Here is a 27,004-nt window from a genome sequence, read left to right as displayed (position 1 = left end):
ACGCGACCTCAGGACAAACTCATTAGTTCCGCCAATCAGGAACGCCGTACAGGATTCTCTTCAGCCAATCACGCTAAAGAAATCCTCTCCATCCCTTTCCCTCCCTCCCTCTCTCTCTTTCTGGCTGTCCCCGCCTCGTCCTCGTCCCATCCCATGTCCAGTTCCTCCCTCCCTCTCTCTTTCTCTCTCGGGCTGTCCCTATCTCATCTCCGTCGCATCCCCGTCCCGTCCCTTTGTCCCGTCGCGTCCCGTTCCCCTGGCGGCCTCAACCAAAAGGGGAGGGAATTGGGAAAGATTTTGAGGGTGAAAAAAGGTGGGAAAGGTTGATTTGAGAGGCGTGGAGAGGGGGAGGTGGGGAGGTGGGAAGACCCTGAGCGAAAGATTTTGTTATGGAAGGATGAGCGAGCAGAACATATGAAGCTTGTTGTCGGCCGGTGGAGGGGAAGATGGGATCGGATACGGTGGAAAATATAAAGTTTACTGAGGTAATTGGGTGGGAACGCCGAGTACGTACGTCGCGTTGGACCATCCTGGAGGCCGGGACGTCTGCTTGTGATTGTTTTTTACTGTATTTAGTTGAATTTTTGTTTCATATTTATTTTCCCTTTTTTTTATTTTGCTTTACTCACATATTTTGCTGATCTGGTTATTCATTTACGAAGAACAAACTTAAATTTGTGTTCCCTTTAACTAACTTTTTTATATTACTGATATTTTCTGTGTGGGAAAGATTAAAGTAATGTCTTACTCCTTGTTTGGAGTTCATAGATGAAAAAAAACTCGTACGTCGAACAAATTTTATTGGAACGAAAAGTTTAGCGTCCTCATTCCAGGCTCTCCTTTACCGAGAGACGTTCGTTATTGCCAAGTCAGAAACCAACGGCGGTTCCTTAACTTTTTTACGCTTGCAGTAAATTCCACATACTTCATTTCCGGTTACTTATTTTATTAGTATATTTGTGCCATCCAACACATATAACAATATATATGCCATGTAACAAAGAAGAATAGTGTATTGGTTGAAACCATTTGCTAATAAAAGTGATTCACAAAAAGCTCGTAGCGAACAAGCAGGACATGGCATACTAATTCTACTGGCACTGGCTTCAAGCGAATGTCGTCAAAATGAGAATTTGTGGTACGGGCGTAAATGTAAAGAATTGAATGAAAAAGTAATTGTGCATGGATATGTTGTCTACGAGACAGGTAACTTATTAATGTTTTATTATTTTTTTCGAGTAACAATGGAAAAGTTTAATATCAGAACCTTTTTTCCTTCTCTTCTCTTTCTTAACGACAGATCAGCTGACAAAACAATACCTCCCTGTGATAGAAATTAGGAGGAGGAAGAGGAGGAGGAGGAGGAGGAGGAGGAGGAGGAGGAGGAGGAGGAGGAGATGGAGGACGTGGAGGAGGACGTGGACAAGTACGAGGAAAACAAGGAGGTGGAGGAAGATAGGAGGAATTTGAGGAAAAGGAAGGGAAGAAAAACAAAAGCAAGGACGAGGAGGCAGACGAAGACAAATAGAGAGACGGGAATAATGGACAAGGAGGAAGAGAAGGAGGAGAATGAGTGAAAAAGTTTCCCTCAAGGCCATTTAAAGACAATCAAAGGGCACTGAACCTTTCCTCTAATTAACGAGCGATGTTCAGTATCTCGCCTTTTCCCTGAACGAGAGAGAGAGAGAGAGAGAGAGAGAGAGAGAGAGAGAGAGAGAGAGAGAGAGAGAGAGAGAGAGAGAGAGAGAGAAATAAGAAAATAAACACAAATTGGGGTCTTTTAACAAAACAAAAACGAAAAAAAATAGTCATATTATAAAAAATAACCTTAACTACGCCAGCTCATTTTCCCTGTCTTATACAAATGAAGCTGATAATAAAGATAATGATGTAGGGAAAGAGGGAACTGAAGAAGCGTGGGAAAGAAACAAGGAACTGAGTGGTTGAAGAAATTAATGAAAGATAAAATTGATAAACGTAAATGTTTTTCTGACCTTTTCTTTCTTTTTCTTTCCTTTTCCTCTTTTTCGACTTCATGAATCTGAGCATATTCCCTTTTTTTTACCCTCCTTTTGTCTGTCTTCTCTTTTCTTTCTTTTTCTTTCCTTTTCCTCTTTTTTGACTTAATGAATCTGCGTATTTTCCCTTTTTTTTACTTTCCTTTTGTCTGTCTTTTTTTCTTTCTTTTTCTCTTCATTGACTTCATGAATCTGCGTATCTTCCCTTTTTTTCTTACTTTCTTTTTCTTTCTTTTCCTTTCTTTTTCTCTCTTGTGACTTCATGAATCTGTGTATATTCCCATTTTTTTTACTTTTCTTTTGTTTGTCTTTCTTTTCCTTTTTTTAACTTCATGAATCTGCACATCTTCCCTTTTTTTACTTTCCTATTGTCTATCTTTCTTTTTCTTTCTTTTTCTCTCTTTTTACTTCATGCATCTGCAAATATTCCCACTTTTTAATTTCCTTTTGTTTGTCTCTCCCTTAAAAACAGTGCGTGGGGAGCAGAAAAAGACGAAATGTTATCATAGAAAACTAACCATAATCTTACCTTCTCAAATTTCATCTCAAGCAATTGCAGATACGGAAAGAGGGAGAGACGTGGAGGGAATAACAGGGAAGAAGGAGAGGAGAGGAGAAGGCAAGGAAAAGGGATGAGTAAAAATGTGTTAGAAAAGGAGAGCGAAGGAGAGACTGGGGATGGAATGGAATTGAAATTGAAAGGGAGTGGGCGGGAAGGTAAGGGAAGAGAAGGAAAGAAAAGAGAAGGGGAGGGTAGGGATGACAGACTCGTTATCTCCTCTCTCTCCTTTCTATACCCCTTCTCTTATTCCAGTCTGTCTTTCTCTTCCTCTCTTCCCCTTTATTCTTCTTTTCTGTGCCCTTCCGGCTCCTCGTTTTCTCTCCCATCTTCACTTTCTACCCATTCTCCTTCTCTTCCTTCTCTTAAAATCGTCTCTCTTTCTCTATCTCTCTTTTTGTGTCTCTTCCTTTTCCACGTCCTCGTCTTCTTCTTCCTCGCGTTCTTCCTCCTCTTCGTCCTCTTCCTCTTCAAGTCTTTCCTCCTCCTCCTCCTCCTCCTCCGCCCAGCATTCCTCCTAACCACTGTTCTTCCCCACTTCGATTAATGCAAAGAAACTATTCCCGCACCCTCGATCACTGTAACAAAGTATTGAAATTGGCCCCACACAAACCACCACTCGCAGGAGGAGGAGGAGGAGGAGGAGGCGGAGGAAGAGGCGAAGGAAGAGGAGGAGGAGGCGGAGGCGTAGGCGGAGGTAGAGGAGGGAAGGAGGAGTAGTAAGAGGAGGATAGGTAAGAGAGGAGGAACAGGAAGAGGAAGGGGAAGAGGAGGAGAAGGAGGAGGAGGAGAAACGTGAGAAACATGAAAACATAGAAGGGGCAATTGGAAGCAACCGACATATAACGAGGTTGTAAGTTCTTAGTAATTTGGTTTGTTCGTTTATTATTACTATGACCTGCAGCACATTATCAAGGTATATCAAAATGTACACACGAGATCGCTCAAGTCGTGGGTCAATTCACTCCTGTCGCAACGGAATATCGGGCACTGCAATCTTTTCAGGGAGTTGATCGTCTGCTGTTGTAGGGGAGTTTATCACAATGGCAGAATACTTCGTTCTATAAATAAACTATTACCGATATATCTGCGTTGCCTCGCCTGAAGTGGTACAGTTATTTTAAGCTCTGGGATCAGTTTGAAGTTTGGGTATATTTGAGTGGTTGAGGTAGCTGAACTTATTGAGCTCCGTGAACTTATTGAGCTACGTGAACTTATTGAGCTACGTGAACTTAATGAGCTACGTGAACTTATTGAGCTACGTGAACTTATTGAGGTACGTGAACTTATTGAGCTCCGTGAACTTATTGAGCTACGTGAACTTATTGAGCTCCGTGAACTTATTGAGCTACGTGAACTTATTGAGCTACGTGAACTTATTGAGCTACGTGAACTTATTGAGCTACGTGAACTTATTGAGCTCCGTGAACTTATTGAGCTCCGTGAACTTATTGAGCTACGTGAACTTATTGAGCTACGTGAGCTTATTGAGCTACGTGAACTTATTGAGATACGTGAACTTATTGAGCTACGTGAACTTATTGAGATACGTGAACTTATTGAGCTCCGTGAACTTATTGAGATACGTGAACTTATTGAGCTACGTGAACTTATTGAGCTCCGTGAACTTATTGAGCTACGTGAACTTATTGAGATACGTGAACTTATTGAGCTACGTGAACTTATTGAGCTACGTGAACTTATTGAGATACGTGAACTTATTGAGATACGTGAACTTATTGAGCTACGTGAACTTATTGAGCTCCGTGAACTTATTGAGATACGTGAACTTATTGAGATACGTGAACTTATTGAGCTACGTGAACTTATTGAGCTACGTGAACTTATTGAGATACGTGAACTTATTGAGATACGTGAACTTATTGAGCTACGTGAGCTTATTGAGCTACGTGAACTTATTGAGATACGTGAACTTATTGAGCTACGTGAACTTATTGAGCTACGTGAACTTATTGAGCTCCGTGAACTTATTGAGCTACGTGAACTTATTGAGCTACGTGAACTTATTGAGCTCCGTGAACTTATTGAGCTACGTGAACTTATTGAGCTCCGTGAACTTATTGAGCTCCGTGAACTTATTGAGCTACGTGAACTTATTGAGCTCCGTGAACTTATTGAGCTACGTGAACTTATTGAGCTCCGTGAACTTATTGAGCTACGTGAACTTATTGAGCTACGTGAACTTATTGAGCTCCGTGAACTTATTGAGCTACGTGAACTTATTGAGCTACGTGAACTTATTGAGCTCCGTGAACTTATTGAGCTACGTGAACTTATTGAGCTCCGTGAACTTATTGAGCTACGTGAACTTATTGAGCTACGTGAACTTATTGAGCTCCGTGAACTTATTGAGCTACGTGAGCTTATTGAGCTCCGTGAACTTATTGAGCTACGTGAACTTATTGAGCTACGTGAACTTATTGAGCTCCGTGAACTTATTGAACTACGTGAACTTATTGAGCTCCGTGAACTTATTGAGCTACGTGAACTTATTGAGCTACGTGAACTTATTGAGCTACGTGAACTTATTGAGCTACGTGAACTTATTGAGCTCCGTGAACTTATTGAGCTACGTGAACTTATTGAGCTACGTGAACTTATTGAGCTACGTGAGCTTATTGAGCTACGTGAACTTATTGAGCTACGTGAACTTATTGAGCTACGTGAACTTATTGAGCTACGTGAACTTATTGAGCTCCGTGAACTTATTGAGCTCCGTGAACTTATTGAGCTACGTGAACTTATTGAGCTACGTGAGCTTATTGAGCTACGTGAACTTATTGAGATACGTGAACTTATTGAGCTACGTGAACTTATTGAGATACGTGAACTTATTGAGCTCCGTGAACTTATTGAGATACGTGAACTTATTGAGCTACGTGAACTTATTGAGCTCCGTGAACTTATTGAGCTACGTGAACTTATTGAGATACGTGAACTTATTGAGCTACGTGAACTTATTGAGCTACGTGAACTTATTGAGATACGTGAACTTATTGAGATACGTGAACTTATTGAGCTACGTGAACTTATTGAGCTCCGTGAACTTATTGAGATACGTGAACTTATTGAGATACGTGAACTTATTGAGCTACGTGAACTTATTGAGCTACGTGAACTTATTGAGATACGTGAACTTATTGAGATACGTGAACTTATTGAGCTACGTGATCTTATTGAGCTACGTGAACTTATTGAGATACGTGAACTTATTGAGCTACGTGAACTTATTGAGCTACGTGAACTTATTGAGATACGTGAACTTATTGAGCTACGTGAACTTATTGAGCTACGTGAGCTTATTGAGCTACGTGAACTTATTGAGATACGTGAACTTATTGAGCTACGTGAACTTATTGAGCTACGTGAACTTATTGAGCTACGTGAACTTATTGAGCTACGTGAACTTATTGAGATACGTGAACTTATTGAGCTACGTGAACTTATTGAGCTACGTGAACTTATTGAGGTACGTGTGTTAGGCTTTGGTCGTCCCTTTTCCAGAGTGAAGAGGTCAAGTACCTTGAGTCGCATCATATGTATGCACCCTTCACCACGGTATCAATTTCGTCACTCACCGCTGTGCTCTATAGAGGTAATTTGAGGAGGAGGAGGAAGAGGAAAAGGAAGAAGAGGAAGAGGAGATAGCGTAGGAAGAGGAAGAGGAGGAGAAGGAGGAAAAGTATACATCGACCGTTGATAATAATAGAAAGCAAATGAATAAGAATATAGGAACCAGCTGCGGAGAGAGAGAGAGAGAGAGAGAGAGAGAGAGAGAGAGAGAGAGAGAGAGAGAGAGAGAGAGAGAGAGAGAGAGAGAGAGAGAGAGAGAGAGAGAGAGAGAGAGAGAGAGAGAGAGTAGGTAGGGGAGAGCTAAATTTATGTAGGAATTACTGTGTTGAGGTAAGAGTCGGTATTTATTGGAATTTTATGGTGAATTGAAACCTCTTATCCGTGTCTTTTTGTGAGAGGACTTTTTTACTGTATAGAGAAATAGACTGACAGACAGATGGATAGGCCTTAAGACAGCTAGAGACCCCGGGAATTGAAGAGACCCAAAGCTATACAAGAAATATTATGTTTTCGAAGTTCCAGCTAAAAGATGAAGATAAATTGGAACTTGTGAGCCGTAAAGATGTAAAGGATAAGAGGAAAAGGAAGGAAAGTCGTACAAGGAACAGGAAGAGAGGAAGAAGGAAAGGAAGAGGAAGAACATATAAAGATGGACCATTAGTTTATAAACGTCTTTTTTTGGGTCTTTTTGTTCTTGTCTCTCCTTCTCTTCCCTCTTCTGTTTTCCCCTCCTCCTCCTCCTCCTCCTCCTCCTCTTCTTCCCCTTTATCCTCTTTTACCCTCATACGTCTCTGCAATATGACTCCAAGTGTTAATAATATACTTTTCTTTTTTCCTCTTTCCCTCTCCCCTCATTCTATTATCCCTTCTCATGTTCCTCTCTCATCGTTCTCCTCCTTCCCTGTTTCCATTTATTCACTTATTTTCCTTTCCCCCTACACAGATTCCGCCAAATAAAACACACATACACACACGCACACGCACTCGCACACACACACACACACACACACACACACACACACACACACACACACACACACACACACACACACACACACACACACACACACACATTTCACCTCTTTTAATATTCTCTCTACGTCACACTCCTCATTCTCTCCTTTCTCACTTTTATCCACCCAGTCTCCTCCTCTTCCTCCTCCACCTCCACCTCCTCCACCTCCACTTCCTCCTCCACCTACATCCTTCATCAGACTCACTCCACAAACTTGAGGGCATTTTTTCCCCTTTCCACTTACGTCTTGGAAAAGGTGAATATTAATAATTTCCCATCTGAACTTGACTGATTGCTTTCCTTCCTTCATTTCCTGCAGTTCAAAGGTCTGGCCGGGACGCTGTATCGACCCCGCGCCCGCTAATGAAAGGTCTCCGTCTCCGTCTCCGTCTGCGTGTGCGTGTGCTTACCTGTTTGTCTGATATGCCCGGTGAGTTTTTCGTCTTGTTCTTGTTTTTTTCTTGCTTGTTCTTCCCTTTGTTTTTGGGGGAGAGGGAGGTTGTTCTTGTTTCTTTTGTCCGTGTTCTTTTATCGTTCTTGTTCTTGTCCCTATTCCTGTTCTTGCTTTCGTTCTTGTTCTTCGTAATTTTCTTATTTTTGCTGAGTGAGAAGACGGTTGACAGTTCTGATTGCAAAGGATAAAATGTAAGAAGTGTTAGGATGAAATTAAATAGTGAGTGTGATATTTGCTGTATTAGTGGTGGAAGAATAGTGGAGTACAGTGGAAGAAATCAGTAATTAGTAACATCAACTAAATAGTACCCACGAATCCCTTCCCTTTATTTTCATCGATATAGTCTATTGTGTTGGTGCTGATTGTAATGTGTTTCTTCTGGCATCGGGTCTTCTATAACAACCATTAGGGAGAGGAACTAGTGGGTGGTTAAAATCTTTCTGGGCCTGGCTCTCGGGCCCTCTGAACACATCTGTGGATCAAAAGGGTGCAGATGTTGTTGGTAGTGATGTTTATGATGTTAACGTGATGCTTTGTTATGGTAGAGAGAGAAACTGGTCCTTTCTTTCGGCTACTCTCACTCGTCTTGATTTGCTGAAGGAGCGCCAGTGTTTTATTTTTTTCTTATTTATGTTTTGACCTTGATATGTCTTCTTCAATGTAAAATGAAAAAGGAAAGCGCTGGGAAGGGGAAGTGGTGATGTCGGAACAAATATGGGAGTGAAATTCTTCCTCTTTGTCTTCCGCCTTTTTCTCTTCCTTCTCGTCCTTCTCCTCGTCGCGGTGATGAACGGCGTTGAGTAGTGGCCGCTATTCATTCCTGAGTGGCTGTAATATCCTTCATGCGTCGTTTATCCACACAACAACCTTCTCTTTACTCCTCTTTTCTCCTCTTTACTACTCCTTGCTACTCTTTACTTCTCTTTACCACTCCACCTTCCCCTCCATCCTCTCCACTTCAACACCTGCGTCTCCCAGCCTCACCTGTCCTTTCCCCACCGCACCTGCCCGGGTAATTAGGGAAGGTGAGGGGGGGTGGAGGGGGGATAATAAGGGGTGAGGAAAAAGGAGAATAAATACAGATTTCTTTGGACGTTAATACGCGGAGTGCGGCGTGCTGGAAGTACTGTATAATGCTCCTTTGGGATCAGAGGGTCGTTAGTGCTGAGATGGAGGGAGGGAGGAAAGAATGGGAGAAGGGAAGGGGAGGGTGAGAGGCTGGGAGGAAGGGTTGAAGTAGGAAGGAAAGAGGGAGAGTAAGGGGGGTCGGAAAAAAAAAGGAAAATGAAAGGAGGGTGGGTGAAAGGTAGGGAGGTAGTGGGGGGATGACTTAGGATGTGAAGTTGGAAGAGAAGGGAGAGGGTAAGGTAGGTCGGAAAAAGGGGAAATGAAGGGAAGGGTGAGGGAGAGGTTGCAAGGTAGTGGGGGAGGTAACGTAGGATGTGAAGTAGAAATGGAGAGAGAGTAGGGGAAGTCGGAAAAAATGGGAAATGAAGGGAAGGGTGGAGGAATGCTGGTTAGGAGAACTTGGAAATGAGAAGCAGGGATACCATATTCTGAGGCTGTGTTTATTTCCTGAAAAAAGAATTGAAAGCAACATCCTCTGTAGCATTTGGAGGGTGGTGCACGACATCTATAATCGAGTTTATCCTTTGCTTTTACAATTTCCACCCTGACTGATTCAACCACTCCGTATGATTTAACCGACGTATTGATAGAATTTTATGTAATGTCTTTTACATACAGAGCAACCCCGCCTCTTTGTCTTCATTTCATGCCTGCATTGAATAAACTGTACCACTTTAAGTCAAAATCCGTCGAAAATTGTTTATCAAATCCACCCATGACTCAGTGATCGCTGTGGTATATTTTTTTTCTCGCACAAGTTAAACCTCACATTAACTACATTTTATTTTTGAGGCTCCTATTATTGTCCAATAAATTCTGAAACCATCATAAATATCACCTCTATCAACATGTGACATTATATCAGGACCATTTACTTTATTTTTGTTCACGGCATCAGTAGACCCAAGACTATTTAAATAAATACTAGGTTTCCTTCTGACACACTCACGACCGAGGAGCAAGAGAGAGCAAAGGAGCAGTAATATACAAATGGGAAAGAGGAAGACGAGGTGACTGGAAGAGGAAGAGGGGTGGGAGAAATTAAGAAGAAAACGGTGAACGAGCAGTATAACGGGAAATGGAAACAGAATAAGATAAACTGAAGAAGAGCAAGATAAATGACGATGGAGAAATGCTGGAAGAGAAGGTGGAGGATGGAGCAATGAGATGACGGCAAGAGGGAGATATTTTAAAAGAGGAAAGAAAGAGAGAAGAAAGAAAGAATGGACGAGGGGGAATGTTAGCAAGGCGAGATGGACTGAATCAGAGAAAAGGAAATAGTGAAAAGGCTAGAATAATATGAGTGTGAGAAAAGGTGAAGGATTGATAAAGATGATGGAGAGAGAGAGAGAGAGAGAGAGAGAGAGAGAGAGAGAGAGAGAGAGAGAGAGAGAGAGAGAGAGAGAGAGAGAGAGAGAGAGAGAGAGAGAGAGAGAGAGAGAGAGAGAGAGAGAGAGAGAGAGAGAGAGAGAGAGAGAGAGAGAGAGAGAGAGAGAGAGAGAGAAGAAAATGGAGAGAATTGTAGAACGAGAAAATAAGTGGAAAATGAAAAAAAAATGAATAGAAGTTAGACAAAAGGTGAATAATGTTGAAAGATAATGAGGTAAAAGAGAAAAAAGTTATAATGGAGAGGAAGGGAATTATGGAACGGAAAAATCGGCAATAGGATTAAGAAGTTGGAAAGTTAGGGAGATTAAAAAAAAACACAAAGGGAGCATAACTTGTTGATGACTTGTTTCCGGGAGAGGATGTTGTTTTAATGAGGCCGACAGTTATTTATATTTAATCTTGATATATTAGAAGAATTTAGATACATAGGGTAGGCCGAAAAAGAGGGAAATCAAGGGAAGGGTGAGGGGATGGAAGGTAGTTGGGGAGGTAACGTAGGATGTGAAGTAGAAAGGGAGAGAGAGAGAGTAGGAAAAAAAAGGGAAATGAAGAGAACGGTTTAGGAATGCTGGTTAGGTTATATATACATACTTGGTCCTATTATTTTTTTTAGGTTATATATACATACTTGGTCCTATTATTGTTTTTAGGTTATATATACATACTTGGGCCTATTATTTTTTTTAGGTTATATATACATACTTGGGCCTATTATTGTTTTTAGGTTATATATACATACTTGGGCCTATTATTGTTTTTAGGTTGATTATACATACTTGGGCCTGTTATCGTTTATGTCTCCTATACAATCGATTTTATTTTCCTTTTTTTATTTTCTTAATCGCTTGTATTTTCTCTGTCCCCCTTTTTTTCCTCTCTACCATTAAAATTACCTTCTTTTTGTTCTTGTTCTTGCCGCCCTTGTCTTTTTTTTCCTTCGTCTTCTTTTTTGTTAGTGGTGATGCAAATCAAGTCATTGCGGCGTTGGTATTATTGTTGCATTTGTTATTATTGTTTCTGTTATTTATGTTGTCGTCGTCATCGTGTATGTTGGTGTTTTTGTTTTTTGTTGTTGTTGTAAATATTGCCGCTTGTTTTCGTTTTAAACTCCACGCATTAATTTTTTTTCCGGCTTCCTCTTACTTTTCACGTAATCAAGTTTGGAAAGTTCATGAAAATTAATTAGTGAGAACGCGAAAAGTTTCCCGACCCTGAACGACGTGTCGCTGCGCATTAGTTATTTTCGCGAATGTTTTGATGTGGTGGGCGTCTGTAAGTAGGAAACACACACACACACACACACACACACACACACACACACACACAAACACATACACACACACACACACACACACACACACACACACACACACACACACACACACACACACACACACACACACACACACACACACACACACACACACACACACAACCACACAAGCATACTGACACACCAAAAAAATGATCAGATGAAGACAAACGAAAGAAAGATGACACTAACAGACAGGCAGGATACAAAAAGACATAAAGACAAATGAGAGTAATGATAACAACAACACAGCCACATGTAGACATACGCAAAACCCCTGCAACATATTAAGACAGACAAGAGAAATGATGGTAGTGAACAGACAATGAGACAGACAAACAGACAAACACACATGGAAATACGCATAGCCCCGGAAACACATCAAGCTTGGCACATTAACCACGACAACGAAAGCCATCTCAGTTGTGTGTGTGTCAAATATTACCACACAGCCTTCACCCTTTCCAGGACACCAGCCACGTCTCTGCTCCCTCTGAAGGCGTGTCCCTGAGCGCTCCTTCAAGGTAATTGGTTCACCCTGAATCTCTCTTAATCCTGACCGTTCCCGTTTGCCCCCCTGCCTTTGATACCCCTGATACTTCCTCTTACTTAGTGTGTAAGCCCCTTTGTCTCTCATTTTCAGGCTCACGCTGTGTGGAGGAACGAAGAGGAGGAGAAGGAGGAGGAGTAAAGACCAGGGATGAAGATATATAAAGGGAAAAGGAAGAGAGGAAGGAAATGATGAGTGGGAGAAGCTAAGAGACGGAAGAGGAAAAAAATGTGAGGAGGTAAGATAAGAGAGAGAGAGAGAGAGAGAGAGAGAGAGAGAGAGAGAGAGAGAGAGAGAGAGAGAGAGAGAGAGAGAGAGAGAGAGAGAGAGAGAGAGAGAGAGAGAGAGAGAGAGAGAGAGAAGAAAAAAAATCAAGGGAAGCGAGTATGAGGATGAATATGAGGAAACAGGAGAAGCCAGCAGACACGAAATTTATGAAGAAAAGCAGATAGGAAAACTGAGATGAGAAGAAAGAAAAAAAATGAAGAGAAAGAGGAGCGTGAATGGCGAGAAGGCACGAACAAGACATAAAGAAAAAATGAAGGATGAAAACGAAGCACATGTAAGAGAGAAGAAGGAAGTGAAAAAGAGGAAGAAGTGGAGGAACCAAAAGAAGAAAAACGAGGAGGTGGATAAGCGTGAATCGGAAACAGACACGCACAAAAAGCAAAAAATAAGATGAAGAAAGAAAGAGGAAGAACAGATAAAAGAGAAGAATGAGGAGAAGAAACAAAAGGAAGAAGGGAAGAAAGAGAGGTATGGAGAAGGAGGAGGAGGAGGAAGAATAGCGTGAATAGAGAGAGGCCACGCATAGGAAATAAAATAAAAAAGAAAATAATGAGAAAAAGTATGAAACTCAGGTAAAAAAGAAGAAAGGTGGAGGAGGGAGAAGAAGTTGAGGAGCAAAAGTAAGAAAAACTAGAATGAGGAGCGTGGAAGAGAGAAGGCACTCAAAAAAACTTTAAAAAAATATTGAGGAAGAAAAAGAACACACTGGTGAAAGAGAAAGAGGAAAAGGAGGAACAGAGGTAAGAAGAACGAGAAAGAGGAGTGTGAATAGCGAAAAGCCACGCACAAGAAAAACAAAAACGAACGAAGAAACAGGAAGCACAGGTCAAAGAGAAGGAGGAGGAGAAGAAAAAGAAAGAGTAAGTGGGGAAAGAAGAGGAGAAGGGAATGGAAGAAGAGAGGAAGATCAGAAGGAGGAGGAGGCGAAACAAAAGGAAGAAGTACAGGGGAAGAAGGAGAAGGAGGTGGAATAAAATGAAGAAGTGGAAGAAAAAAGGAGGAAGAACAGGAAGAGGAGGAAGAGGCGAAGAAGGAGAAAGAGAAACAGAAGGAAGAAGTGTAGGAGAAGAGAAAGTGGAGGAAGTAGAGCAGGAACAGGAAGAGGAGGAAGGAAATAAGAAGGTGGAGAAGAAACAAACGTGCAGGAGGAGACGGAGGAGGCGAAATAGAAGTCAGAAGTGGAAGAAGAGAAGGAGGAAGAACAGGAGGAGGAAGAGGAGAAGGAGGAGGAGGAGAAGGAGCCCGCCTCTTACCCACTTTCCTGCTTGCCTGGTTGCCTGCTATCCTTCTCTTGTCCTTTAACGCTTAAGGAGTTTGGAAGCTGAGACGAGAGTGAGCGAGGGATTTGGGACTTGGAGAAATGCTTCGGGTAAGAGACTCGCCGGCGAAGAGGCTGTCGTGTTGGGGCTAAAGAATGCTTCCCTTCGCGCATATTCATTCTCCGTCACGCTTACTTTGCTTGACTTTGTTTTTCGTTCGTTGTTTTTGTTTTTATTGTGTTTGAGTTGCCAGTGTGTTGTTTTGTTTGTTTTGTTTTTTTACTTTACTTGACTTCTTTTTTTGTTTTGTTTTTTGCACGTCGTTTTGTTCTTATTCATATGTTTGAGTTAGTTGCGTATTTTGTTATTAATTTTTTGTTATCTTTATCATCGTTTCTTATTAATGTATTCCTCCGAGTGGTGTTTGATGTGTGAATTCATGTTATTATTATTTTTTTATCTTTCATTCATTCTTTTTTGCAAGTTTTTTTTGTTATATATTATTCTTGATGCTGTTGGTTGTGATATTTTCTCACATTTGTCCTTTTTTTATGCACTTTCCTTTTTTTTGTCCTTCGTGACGGTGCTTGCATTTATTACTGTTTTTTTTTCTGGACACGTTGTTTCGCTCCTACTTTTTTTTGTTGGCTGTGTTATAACTTTCTTATATTTTTTGGCACTTTGTATTTATTTTATTCTTTTTGATCGTGTTTGGTGTGTACTACTATTTCGATTTTTTTTTCTGTTTTCGTTTTTTCTGCACGTTTTTTTTTTCGTTGTGTTGCTTCTAATATCACTCTCTTCCACTTGTTCATTTTTTGTAGTTATTTTTTTCTAGTTTTTTCTTCTTGTTGGTGTTTGATGTGTGTTATTGCCTTTTATATCTATTTGTTTTCATCTTTTTCTTATTTTTTTGCATGTTGTTTGTGCAAATCGTAAATAAAAAAATGAAGGATAAAAAACGAAGCTCATGTAAGAGAGAAGAAGGAAGAGAAACAGAGGAAGAAGTGGAGGAACACAAATAAGAAGAACGAGGAGGAGGATCAGCGTGAATCGGAAGCAGACAATATTGAGTGTGTTATTTTCTCACAATTGTTATTTTGTTCACTATTGTTTTTACTTTTTTTTTTTTTTATGGTATTTCATGTTTGTGCTTGTAAATCCTTTGGGTCTATTTTTTGTTATTTCTGCTTCGTACGTTGTTTTCTTTTATGTTTGTGTTTCTACTGTCTGACGCTTTTTAATAATCCTCGTCTGTTTGTTTGAATGTTTGCGTGGTGGCCTCTTTTAGTTGTTATTTTACCCTCCTGATATTATATACACGTGTCTTGTTTTCTGTATCATATTTGTTTCGTTTTATTATGTTTTTTTTTTCCCGTGGCAGGTAAACTGTTTGCGTATTATATTCCACCACGGACAAACAACACACACACACACACACACACACACACACACACACACACACACACACACACACACACACACACACACACACACACACACACACACAACACAAACACAACCCTCCTCCCCACACACAAACACACCTCCCCCTCACCACCCCCACACACACACCACACACTCCACAAAAAAAGACATTAGTTCAGGGACAATTACTATTACTTTTTCCCCGCACCTAATCTTTACGAGACATTTTTATCACGTCTCCCGCAGCTCCTGAAATACAGCCTCCCTCGACGCCCTGTAAATGACGTCATATTTAACAAGGGATGAACATGTGTCTCACCTGAGGCCGCCTCCCACGTGCGCTTCCCTTGATTACTCCGCGTCACCTGGAGGGAACAAAATACAGGTGTGAGGGAACGAGACTGAACCAGGACAGGAAGCGGGATGGGACGGAGGAATGATGGGTGAGTGTTGGAATTTGTTGTGTTTTGCTGTGTTGTTGATGGGGTTAGGGATAGGTTATATTGAGCAACACAAAATACACTAAAATTACTCATTCATTTTTCCTCATACGCAGAAAAATGAAACATAAATCAAATTACTTACAAAAATACACCAAAAAATACAAAATTGTTTTCTCATATGCACAATAAAAAATAGAATCAAAAACTTAAAAGATGAAACTTCTTAAATTAAACTAGATAAGCCCTCGCAAAGCTTTTTGAAAACTCTTATAAATGCACACTAACCAATACACACGAAGAAAATATATATAACTTTAAGCAATAAGGAAAACATCAGATTAAATAAATACGTAATACCATATCTAGAGGAATTGTTACGGAAAAGAAAGAAAGAAAGAAAGGAGGAAGTTAATAAGAGTTACGTTCCTTCCTGTGTTTTTCCTTGTTATTCTGTCTTGCTCAATCGCCGGCAGCTCGCACAGGAGTCTCGAGTTTCCCCAAAGGACTGTACTGATCTTCCTCCTTTCAGAGTCTTTCCTCCTTCATCTCCCTTTTTTTACGACTCCCAACAGAACTTTTATCGTTTTGACTTTCTACATGTTTTCTCTTTGTTTTACCATCGATCTATTTTTTTCTCTTTTGGCCTCTCGTTCTTTTTTCTTTTGTTGGAGCAGCGTATTTTTTTTGTAGATGTTTTTGTTTTATGGTCTTGAGTTGCCTCCCTTGCCGTAAAAAAAATGCAAATCGATATAGAGATGATGCTTGTCATAAAATCATAAACAAAACGCATGTACGATGGCTAGATGAATAGATAGATAGATAGATAGATAGAGAAATAGATAGATAGATAGACAGATCGATAGAGGGAGAGAGAAACACATTAGCGTACATATTCGCACCACGATATTGATCACGGCGGTTGACTGAACACCTATTAACGAATCCCCATTTCCCTTCACTATATTCCCATCACTCCCCTTCACCGGTCCAGTTTCCCTTTCCCGACCCTTCCCTTTCCTCCTATACCAGCCCTCCTCCCCCCGTCAATAAATAGTCTTCCCCTCACCAGTTCTTCCCCTCACATATCTACTCTCCCTTCCCTCTCCTATTGTATTCAACATGCGCTCTTCTTTTCCGTCACTTCCCCTCATTTCTCCATTCCCTTAAGTTTCCATTCTACATTCCCATCACTATATATCTCATTTTACCAACCTCCTCTAATTTATCTCTTTCCAATCCTACTCTTCCCTACCTGCCTTTTTTCTTTACATTTTTTCTCCATCGGACTTTCTTTCACTTCCTTAAAAATATTCTTCATTCCCATCTCTCGTTTTTTATTTCCTTTCTCACCATTCCTTTAAAATCTTTTCCTTCTCTGTTCTACTCTTTTTTTTTATCTATCAATCTTTCTCATTACTTTTCCACATGCCCCCAATTTTTTTCCTTCTTAGCACTGCCAGTATTTTTTATCCTTATCCCTTTTCATCTTCTAACACCATCTCCTTTTATAATTCCCTTTCCTTACTTTCCTACTTTTTCATACTTACCATCCATTACTATCACTTCTCTTTGTATGTCTCCCTTATCTTCATTTCCTTAAGATACCATTCTTAATTCACATCACACTCTCTTATCTCATTCCCTTACTCTCCCGTCTAATGCCCTTGTTCCCCTATTTTCTCTCGTGAAAGTGACCTCGTTTCACAATTTCCTCTTTTCCTGGATACCAAATTATCCTTTCTCCTATTTTCAAGATTTTGGTTTTTCTTTTCTTTTTCTTCCTTTTTCTTAAGTGTCTTTCTTCTCACATTTGTTCTCCTCGAATCAAGTTTCTTCCATTAATTTCATTCAGTTGTTTATTCTTACTGTTTTGTCATTCATAGTTTATACTCATCTCTTCCATTTTTAGTTTCTTCTTATTCTCCCTTTTTCTTCCTAAAGTTTATTTTCACCCTACCATTTCTTAGTTTCTTTTTATTTTCCCTGTTTTCCGTTTCAGTTCAAATTCATCCTTTCATATCTTAATTTCTTCAGTTTCTTCACATTTTCCCATTTTTTCCCTCTCAGTTCATACTCCTTCCTCCCTTATTTCCTTTTCTTCAGCCTCAGTTCATACTCATCCATCCATAGTTTCTTTGGGTTCTTTTTTTTTTCCCCCTCTATCCTTCCCAATTTATACTCATTCCTCCTTTTTATTTTCCTTTATTCCCTCTCAGTTCATACCCATCCCTTCTTTTATTAGTTTCTTATTTTTCCCACTTTGTAATCCTCCCTCTCTCAGGCCTGACCCTTTCCACTCCCCTCCCTATGTACTTCCTCCCTTTGGCTTAACTTACATACCATCACGTGTCCGATTTTCCCTTCACCCCTTCGTTGGCTCTTTCCTCCCCTTCAACCTCACTGCTCCCACATCCCTTCCTCACCCTCTCTTTGGATCAACATGTCTCCCTCTCTCCCTCTTCCTCTCCCTTCCCCTTTCCCTGTTTCCCCTCCAGCTTTCCCCTCACGCCTCTCCCTCATCACTCTGTTCCTACATCATTCCTCATCCGCCATATGTCTCTCTCTCTCTCTCTCTCTCTCTCTCTCTCTCTCTCTCTCTCTCTCTCTCTCTCTCTCTCTCTCTTGTAAAAATTTGGTGATATATATTTATGCATAAAAGGAGACACGAGGCAAATGTTGAGTAGGGAAGATAAGAAAAGAGAATATGCAAAATACAATGAAGGAGAAGAAAATACGGAGAATAAATACATAGAAATAGAAAACCGAGTATGAAATTAAAGAAAATAAAGAAAAGAAAAGATTAGACAGAGAGAGTTAGATAGATAGACGAGAGAGAGAGAGAGAGAGAGAGAGAGAGAGAGAGAGAGAGAGAGAGAGAGAGAGAGAGAGAGAGAGAGAGAGAGAGAGAGAGAGAGAGAGAGAGAGAGAGAGAGAGAGACGTAATAGAAAATACCAATGAAAATACGAAGAATATATTTAAATAGAAAACCGAATATATACTGATGGAAAAGTTAAGAGAGACGCGAGAAGAAAAGATGAAATATAAAAGGATAGATAGATAGATAGATAGATACAGATAGATAGATCGATAGATAGATAGAGAGAGAGATAGACAGAGAAACAGAGAGAAATAGAAGACAAAAAAAGAAGGAAACAAATGAGAGGGGAAGGTGAACAAGGAGAAAGTGATTATTGGAGGGCGTGAGACAGACAAAAGTGGACAAGATTGCAATGAAAGTGACGAAGGTGAAGCAGATGCAGAGAGGCTTCGTTTTAATTATTCGTCGGTGCTTCGGAACAACGACTTAAGCAAAGGAATTTATTTCTTTGTCTGTTTATCTATTTATTTATTCATTCGTTTGTTTATTTATTCACTTTGTCCATTGTGGGTTTATCGTGTGAGGCGAGTTAGTTTTTTTTCTCTTTTTTTTAGGCGTGTTTGGTGTGGTCGTGTGTGTGTGTGTGTGTGTGTGTGTGTGTGTGTGTGTGTGTGTGTTGCGTGTTTTCTTTTTGTTTTGCTCTGTTTTATGTGTTCTTTGTGTGTTCTCATGTTGTTGCTGTTGTTGTTGTTGTTGTGTGAGCCGTACATTTAGTTCCCTTTTCCTTTATCTGTTTTTTCCTTTTCTTTTTCTCTTTCTCTTTTTCCATTTCTGAATATTCCCTTTTTGTTCTCTTCCGGTGTATTAATTTCCTTTCTTTCTTTCATTTCTGTTTCTGCCAGCACGTCTCTCTCTCTCTCTCTCTCTCTCTCTGAGAGAGAGAGAGAGAGAGAGAGAGAGAGAGAGAGAGAGAGAGAGACACAGAGAGAGAGAGAGAGAGAGAGAGAGAGAGAGAGAGAGAGAGAGAGAGAGAGAGAGAGAGAGAGATATGAAATGATTGTGGTGATAAGTAACAGAGCGGATGAAAAAAAATCACTGAAGAAAAACAAAAACAAAAATAATGATAATGTGGAGGGGAAGAGAACGGAAAGATGTAAATAATTTTGCATCGTGTTGACTGATGTTTCTCTCTAATCAACGACACTTTGGCTTTGACACACGACAACCAAAAAAGGAGTAGATGAAAAAATAACGTGAATGGGGAATGTTTCAATGGGCGGCCTGAGAGAGAGAGAGAGAGAGAGAGAGAGAGAGAGAGAGAGAGAGAGAGAGAGAGAGAGAGAGAGAGAGAGAGAGAGAGAGAGAGAGAGAGAGAGAGAGAGAGAGAGAGAGAGAGAGACAGAGAGAGAGAGAGAGAGAGAGAGAGAGAGAGAGAGAGAGAGAGAGAGAGAGAGAGAGAGAGAGAGAGAGAGAGAGAGAGAGAGAGAGAGAGAGAGAGAGAGAGAGAGAGAGAGAGAGAGAGAGAGAGAGAGAGAGAGAGAGAAAAAAAACCAAGCGCAGAAATAGACGAAAATTATGAAGAGAAACGAAATGTAGAAGTGAGGCAATTAGAGGAAGGGAAAAAAAGGAATCACAATATGAGAAAACTGGAGGAGGAGGATGAGGAGGAGGAGGAGGACGAGGACGAGGGCGAGAACGAGGCAGCGTAGGAGCAAAATGAAACTGAGAAAAGAAGGAGAGAAAGAATAGAAGGACATAACAGGGGAGGGCAAAAGACATAAGAGACCTGGGCATGGTGAGTGGAAGGAGAGGAAATAAAAAAGGAAATAAGAGAACGAGAGAAAAAGGGAAGGCGGAATAGAGCCAGTACGCAAAAGTGGTGTGTATAGCGAAGGAGGTTTGTGTAGTGTGTGTCGCAGTGATGGTGGTGGTGGTGGAGGTGGTGATGGTGGTGGTGGAGGTGATGTTCGAGGTGATTATGTTGGTAATGAGTCATTCGCTCGTTTAAGATCGTTCCTTATTGGAGTGATGTGAGCATTTCGCCTTTATTGACAGAGAGCAAGAGGCGGTGGTGGTGGTGATGGTGGAGGAGGAAGAGGTGATGGTAGAGGGATGATGAGAGTGGTAATAATAAAAGTAGTGATATCAGTAGTGTGACAAGATTAGTGGTGGTGTAGAAGTTGTAATGGTAATAATCGTAGTAGTAGCAGCTGTAATAATTCTAGTGATGAGACGAGGAAGAGTGGCAGGGAAAGCAGTGTCGGCAGTAATATCAAAGTAATGGCATTGTTAACAGCGGCAGAAGCAGCAGCGGCAGTACCAATAATAGTTTTAGAATGATGAGGGGAGGAATAACGGCAATGCAGGCAGAGATTAGCAGAGAAGTAGCAATATTAAACCCCAGCAATAATCTTTCAGTATGTGTGTGTGTGTGTGTGTGTGTGTGTGTGTGTGTGTGTGTGTGTGTGAACCATTCATCCTGTTACCTGGCGGATTACTTTGATTACCCTCACTTACCTGTATTGCATGGCCGGCATAATAATACAACGGAGTACTAGGGGGAGTGTGTTCCCCAGGTATTGCACAGGTTTACTAGAGGCTCATTTATCTCCCACCTGTATGCCATGGCCGACCTGCTAATTGCCAATCTGCATTTTACATATGTGGGCAGTAATTTTTTATCCCCGAAAAAAGGTGGAAAAGTCTTTTAATTATGCTCGACCATAATAAAAAACCGTGAAAAAATGGGACAGATACTATAGTTGGAGCATGAAAAAATGTATAAAAAATGTTGTAAAGTCTAAAAGGTCTCGTTCTTAGGTTAATCAGGGAAGGGATACATGAACAAGAGCTTGATATAACTTTTCCATTCACGTGTTATCAGTATTTTTTGCAGCATAGTCTCGAGGTAGGTATTAGCCAGCTATTACCGTGAGTGGGGAATCTATATACTTAGCCATGAAAGAAACGTACACACTCACAAAAAAAAAAAAAATAACGCACTCATTCAAAAGGACTCATGAAGAAGGTATACGGGAACACTCGCATCCTAGAGCTATCCCATTCCTGTGTTGTCAGTCTCCTCTCGTATATATTGCTCTGTCTCGGGGTATGAGCGGCCATTACCGTGAGTGGAGAGTGTCTAGACTTAGCCGCTGCCCCCTTCTGCTCCGCCGTCACAATATCTTAGGGGGAAACAGGAGGCTTATATTGAGTCCGGCCGTGTCTGACCTCTGATGGAAATACTGGTAATGGCATAGACGAGGTTTTTTGTGTGTATTGAAGTTCTGATTGTATTTGAGAGAGAGAGAGAGAGAGAGAGAGAGAGAGAGAGAGAGAGAGAGAGAGAGAGAGAGAGAGAGAGAGAGAGAGAGAGAGAGAGAGAGAGAGAGAGAGAGAGAGAGAGAGAGAGAGAGAGAGAGAGAGAGAGAGAGAGAGGGGGAGAGAGAGAGAGAGAGTCCGTATTATGAACTTTGTGTGGGTGTGTGAGAGGGAATATTAATGTGTGTGTGTGTGTGTGTGTGTGTGTGTGTGTGTGTGTGTGTGTCTGAAAAGGTGTGTATGTGTTCTTCTATGTTTTTAATGTATGTCCATGTGTGTCTGGGGTGTGTGTGTGCGTGTCTGTGAGTGGGTATATGTGCGTGTATGTGCAGCAAGTGTTTATCCGTGGCCGTGTGTGCGTATCAGTATGCAAACAGATTCGTTAGGTTCTGCGTCTCTGTGTTTACCTGGCCATTAATCAACTCACGTGTGCTGAATGCAGTTTAAAGGGGCACTGGTGTGGGAGGGAGGCGAAGGTGAAGCCCCCATTCCGACACCCACTTAAGTCATATGTATCTGTGTCTCACCTTGCCCTTTGAGTCAGTGTGTGTGTGTGTGTGTGTAAGAGAGAGAGAGAGAGAGAGAGAGAGAGAGAGAGAGAGAGAGAGAGAGAGAGAGAGAGAGAGAGAGAGAGAGAGAGAGAGAGAGAGAGAGAGAGAGAGAGAGAGAGAGAGAGAGAGAGAGAGAGAGAGAGAGAGACCTAATATATTTCAACCTATCTTATTTATTTTAACTCATCCATGTGTAACCTAAATTAGAAACATTACCATATCTAACTAAACCTAATCTAACTTAAATACATATTTTTTTCTAATATAGCTAAATGAGAAGATTAGTTTCTCTTTCCCTGTCAAACAAACAATTTAGACTGTTCTTTGTCTTACATTTCTAAACTAAACACTTAATATTAATATCTTGCTTAACGTTAACCAATCTTAACAAAAACAACCTCAAATTATTGATCTTATCTAATCCAAGGCAACCAACAGCTTTCGTTATATTACACAACTAGAAAGATAAACTTTCGCCTCACCTTACTCATTACCAGGAAAATACCAGCACTAGGTCACCGTACATGACTACTCCCTTAATTATCACTTCACTGCAATCTCCCTGCACTGAAAAACAAACAACAAAGTCCCGCTCAGAAATCGTTTAAGCCACTAAATGAGAACTGTAAACCTTAGCATCTAAAGCTAGTAAGGTAACCGGACCTGCAGCCAAACAATACGGCTCGTCTTAGTCATTCTCATCTCTTCCTGACCCAACCTGCCCTGACCTTATTATGCAATCTCATCATTTAACGTTATTATAATAGAAAATTGGTTACTCTCTCACCTTACCATCTTTCAGACTCATGCCAAGACGACTTGGAATTAAATAATCAAAGCACTCACTGTCATCATATTTCCCGTTTTTCACAACCATACCTAGACAACTGAAAACTAAATAAGCAAAGACCATTTTAAGGGCTATTAGGAAACATTTAACCAACCACAGAAACAGTACAAGACAATAGACCGGAACCCAAATTCACGGCACACAAAGCCATATACAAGCAGACTACACAGCCTTACCTTCCTCCGTTTACCGTCACCAGTTTCTCTTAAGGTACAGACTCAGAGGGACTTAAAACACCTCAAGGGGGCGAGAGTATGCTTAAAACACACCACTTTACGGGATCCCAAGACAAACAGCATCTCCCGGCACTTAACAGCACCCTCCAGTAGGTTTACATTTAACTGGGACGCCTCGTAACCCTCAACACTTAAATTTTTAAGACAAATTGCTCCACTATTTTACGAAAGCCTTACACACTCCGCTCCCCCCCACATTTTCTTTCCTCCGCTCCCTCATCCCTTCTTTTTTTCCTCTGTATCCTCTTTTACTTTTTCATTTTCTTCTTTCTTTTTACTTTTTAACTATTTTTTTCCTTCCCTCCCTCTCTCCTTCCTTCCCTCTTTCCTTCATTTCTTTCTTCCTACTTTCCTTCCCTCCTTCCTTCCTTCCTTCTTTCCTCCATCCCTCCCTATCCGCATCCCTTCCTTCCTTCCCTCCTTCCTTCCGTCCTTCCTTCCTTCCTTCCTGCCTCCTTCCCTCCACCCCTCCTCCCTTCCTTCCCTTCTTCCTTCCTTTCTTCCTCCTTCTCGTGTATGTCGTAAATATTGTCAAGTTTACGAGGTCTTTTATTTTTTGTTGGGATTTATGCCGTTTTTTTTTTTTTTTTGGTGTTGTTGTATTACTCGTCGTTGTTGTTGCTGTTATTAGTACTCATATTATTACTCCTACTACCACAATTACTGACAAAAAAACAAACAAACAAAAAAAAAAAAACACCGCAAAATAATCCCAGCACACTTTTGTCATTAACACACTAAAGCATTTACGTGAGGGACGACACTATTCAAATCACTTACTCTCTCTCTCTGTGCATCTATTTATCTATCATTCTAACTGTCTGTTTATTTATCTATCTATGTAAATATATATCTTTCTATCTTTCCACATATCTATCTCTGCAGCTGTCTATCTATCTATCTATCTATCTATCTATCTATCTATCTGTCTGCCTCTCTGTCTATCTATCTATCTATCTATATGTCTGTCTGTCTGTCTATGTCTGTCTATCTATCTATCTGTCCATCTATTTATCTACTTACCTATCTATCTACCTATCTCCGCATAATATTCCACGCTCGCAAAAACCCTTAGATACATGTCAATAATTTTAATCAGTGACACCCGTGTTCTCTCCATCATGGCCGGGCACCGCCATGGGGCAGCAGCCTCGCGTGATGTATAAGCCCAGTGAATTAATGTATAATGTTATATTCAGAGGCAGACAATACGACCTCTGAATGCTTGATTAATGTGTACGTGTGTGTGTGTACGTGTGTGTGTGTGTGTGTGAGAGAGAGAGAGAGAGAGAGAGAGAGAGAGAGAGAGAGAGAGAGAGAGAGAGAGAGAGAGAGAGAGAGAGAGAGAGAGAGAGAGAGAGAGAGTTATATAGACACACGACACATGCAGAAGAAAACTGATATAAAACAATATAAAGCGAGGCAGACAGACACAAACAGGCAAACAGAGACAGATACAAACGCCCACACAATAATAAAACAGAGACAGACTGCCATACGTACACGGGCGGACATCGAGTCAGACGGACACAGAGTAATAATAATAATAATGATATACGGAAGAGCATTTATCACTGTAATGCACGCGTCGTAAACATTAAATATTTATCCGGTACATACATCACCCCTAACAATAGCTACCACTACATTTACTGCCACCCCCGACATTACTCCCAAAACTGCCACTATTATTACCACTACTACTGCTACAACTACTACTTCCACTACTATTACTACCACTACTGCTACTGCTGCACTACTACTTCCACTACTATTACTACCACTACTACTACTGCTGCTACTACTACTTCCACTACTACTACTACTTCTACTATTACTACTACTACTACTACTACTATTACTACTACTACTACTACTACCATCCCCAACCCAACCACAATCGACCCCCCAAAGAAAACAAAACAAAAGAAAAATAACAAGATACTCGAAGGAGAATTCCGATTAATTGTGACGGAGTAGTCATTTAATAAAGACAGACCAGTGTAATTATGTCTCTCTCTCTTGCTTAATCTAATTTGGCTGCTTTTTTTATTCCGATCCTATTAAGATTTCTATAATACTTTTTTTTTTTTTTACTTGTTCGTATTTTTGTGTTTGTTTCGTTGAGCGGCGCCGCGCAAACACCCGCTGGCTCATGTCTCACCTCATTGAACGAACGATAAACATGACGCTTGAACGAACCTCATTGGCACACACACACACACACACACACACACACACACACACACACACACACACACACACACACAGGCCCGGTAGTTCAGTGGATAGAGCGTCTGCCTCACAACCAGAAGGACAGGGGTTCGATTCCCCGGCCGGGTGAAGATAAGTTGGGTTTATCTTCTTTCACGTGTAGCCCCTGTTCACCTAGCAGTGAGTAGGTACGCGACGTCAGGCAAGGAGTTGTGACCTCGTTGTCACGGTGTGTTGTGTGTGAGTGGGCTCAGTCCTACCCAAAGATCGGTACTATGAGCTCTGTGCTCTTCCGTAGGGGAACCAAGAGGTGAATTACACACACACACACACACACACACACACATACACACACAAACACAAAACAAAACAAAAACACTACACAATATGTCGTATCCAGGTTTTAATTTGTATGATGCGTTCAGGGCGTTGTTTTCAGTATTTATGACAATCTATTCACTTATCAATTTATTGCATTCCGGTTTGTATAACTTCATGCTGCTGTGGTTATTAAATACCTGATATATGTGTGCTGCAGGTGTTCTGGTGAGTACGCCCACCTTTTGTTCATCTCTCATTGTACAGGTAATGAATATAGTCTGTGTGTCAAGTGAACGAATATAATCTTCAGAAAATGTCCATATAAAGTAAAAACTGGAGCATGCCGAACCCTTGATGGCTTTAATGGTCTGTACCGAAACTTTTAACATTAAAGCGGAAACACGAAACCTTTTTGTGTACGTGAATTTCAGATGATTGAGCCTCAGTGTGTGTCAGTAATATTTGACAGGCAAATATTATTTTCCTTTCCGCCCGGCTACATTAGCATCCTCTGCGGCCTCGTCTTGCTCTCTCCTGATATAAGTTTGAGAAAAAAAATGTTGCTGTAATGTCACGGCTTGAATTGCTAATGAGGAAAACGCATGAAAAGAAGTAGCAGAAAATATTTTGATTCATATATTTTTTTTATAATCTTGAAGACGAGACGTGTGGGAGCAGGGAGATGGGGGATGGACGGCAAGGCATAAGGGAGGAGAGGGAGAGAAGAAAAAGGAGGGAAGGAGAGAGAAGGCTTAAGGAGGAGTTGGAGTGGATGGAAGTCAGGCTACATATTCTGAGGGAGGCACGGTAACTGACGGAAAGGCAGGAGAGAAGGAAGGGAGAGGAGAGTACGGCGAAAGGCAGGAGAGAAGGAAGGGAGAGGAGGAGAAGGAGAAAGGGAGAGAGAAGGAAGGGAGAGGAGAGTAAGGAGAAAGGGAGGAGAGAGAAGGAAGGGGAGCAAACGGAAGGAGGGACGCTGAGATGGGGTAAGGTTGGTGAGACTAAAGGGAGGTTTGGAAGGGAGAGGTGGGATGGGAGATGGGAGAGCGGGAAGGGGAAAAGGAGGGGACGGGGAGCGGGGTAACTTGGCTTGAAGGAAAACTGATTCTTTGGCCCTGCGAGTAATCTTGGATGCATGAAAAATATTAGTGCCTTTTAAAAATGACAAGAAATATGTTTAATTTCCTTCATCGGATTGGCTGTTCCATGACTTTGTTATTGTAATCGTTTTAATTTCCGTGTCGTGCCCTTCACC

At 41.0% G+C, this 27,004-nt stretch overlaps 1 protein-coding gene across 2 annotated transcripts in view; it reads right to left on the bottom strand.

Moving 5' to 3' along the window:
* Positions 1-27,004, bottom strand: part of LOC126994640 (uncharacterized) — a 166,889-nt gene that overhangs the window by 101,448 nt on the left and 38,437 nt on the right. For both annotated transcript variants that reach the window (XM_050853944.1, XM_050853945.1), the window contains exon 2: positions 15,314-15,359. The gene's annotated coding sequence lies outside the window, so the exon portion shown is untranslated. The remainder of the gene's footprint in view (positions 1-15,313; positions 15,360-27,004) is intronic.

Source organism: Eriocheir sinensis, unplaced genomic scaffold (assembly GCF_024679095.1).
Source record: "Eriocheir sinensis breed Jianghai 21 unplaced genomic scaffold, ASM2467909v1 Scaffold84, whole genome shotgun sequence".
Taxonomy (NCBI): domain Eukaryota; kingdom Metazoa; phylum Arthropoda; class Malacostraca; order Decapoda; family Varunidae; genus Eriocheir; species Eriocheir sinensis.
The sequence above is the reverse complement of the archived record's forward strand: the minus strand, read 5'-3'. Positions and strand labels throughout refer to the sequence as shown.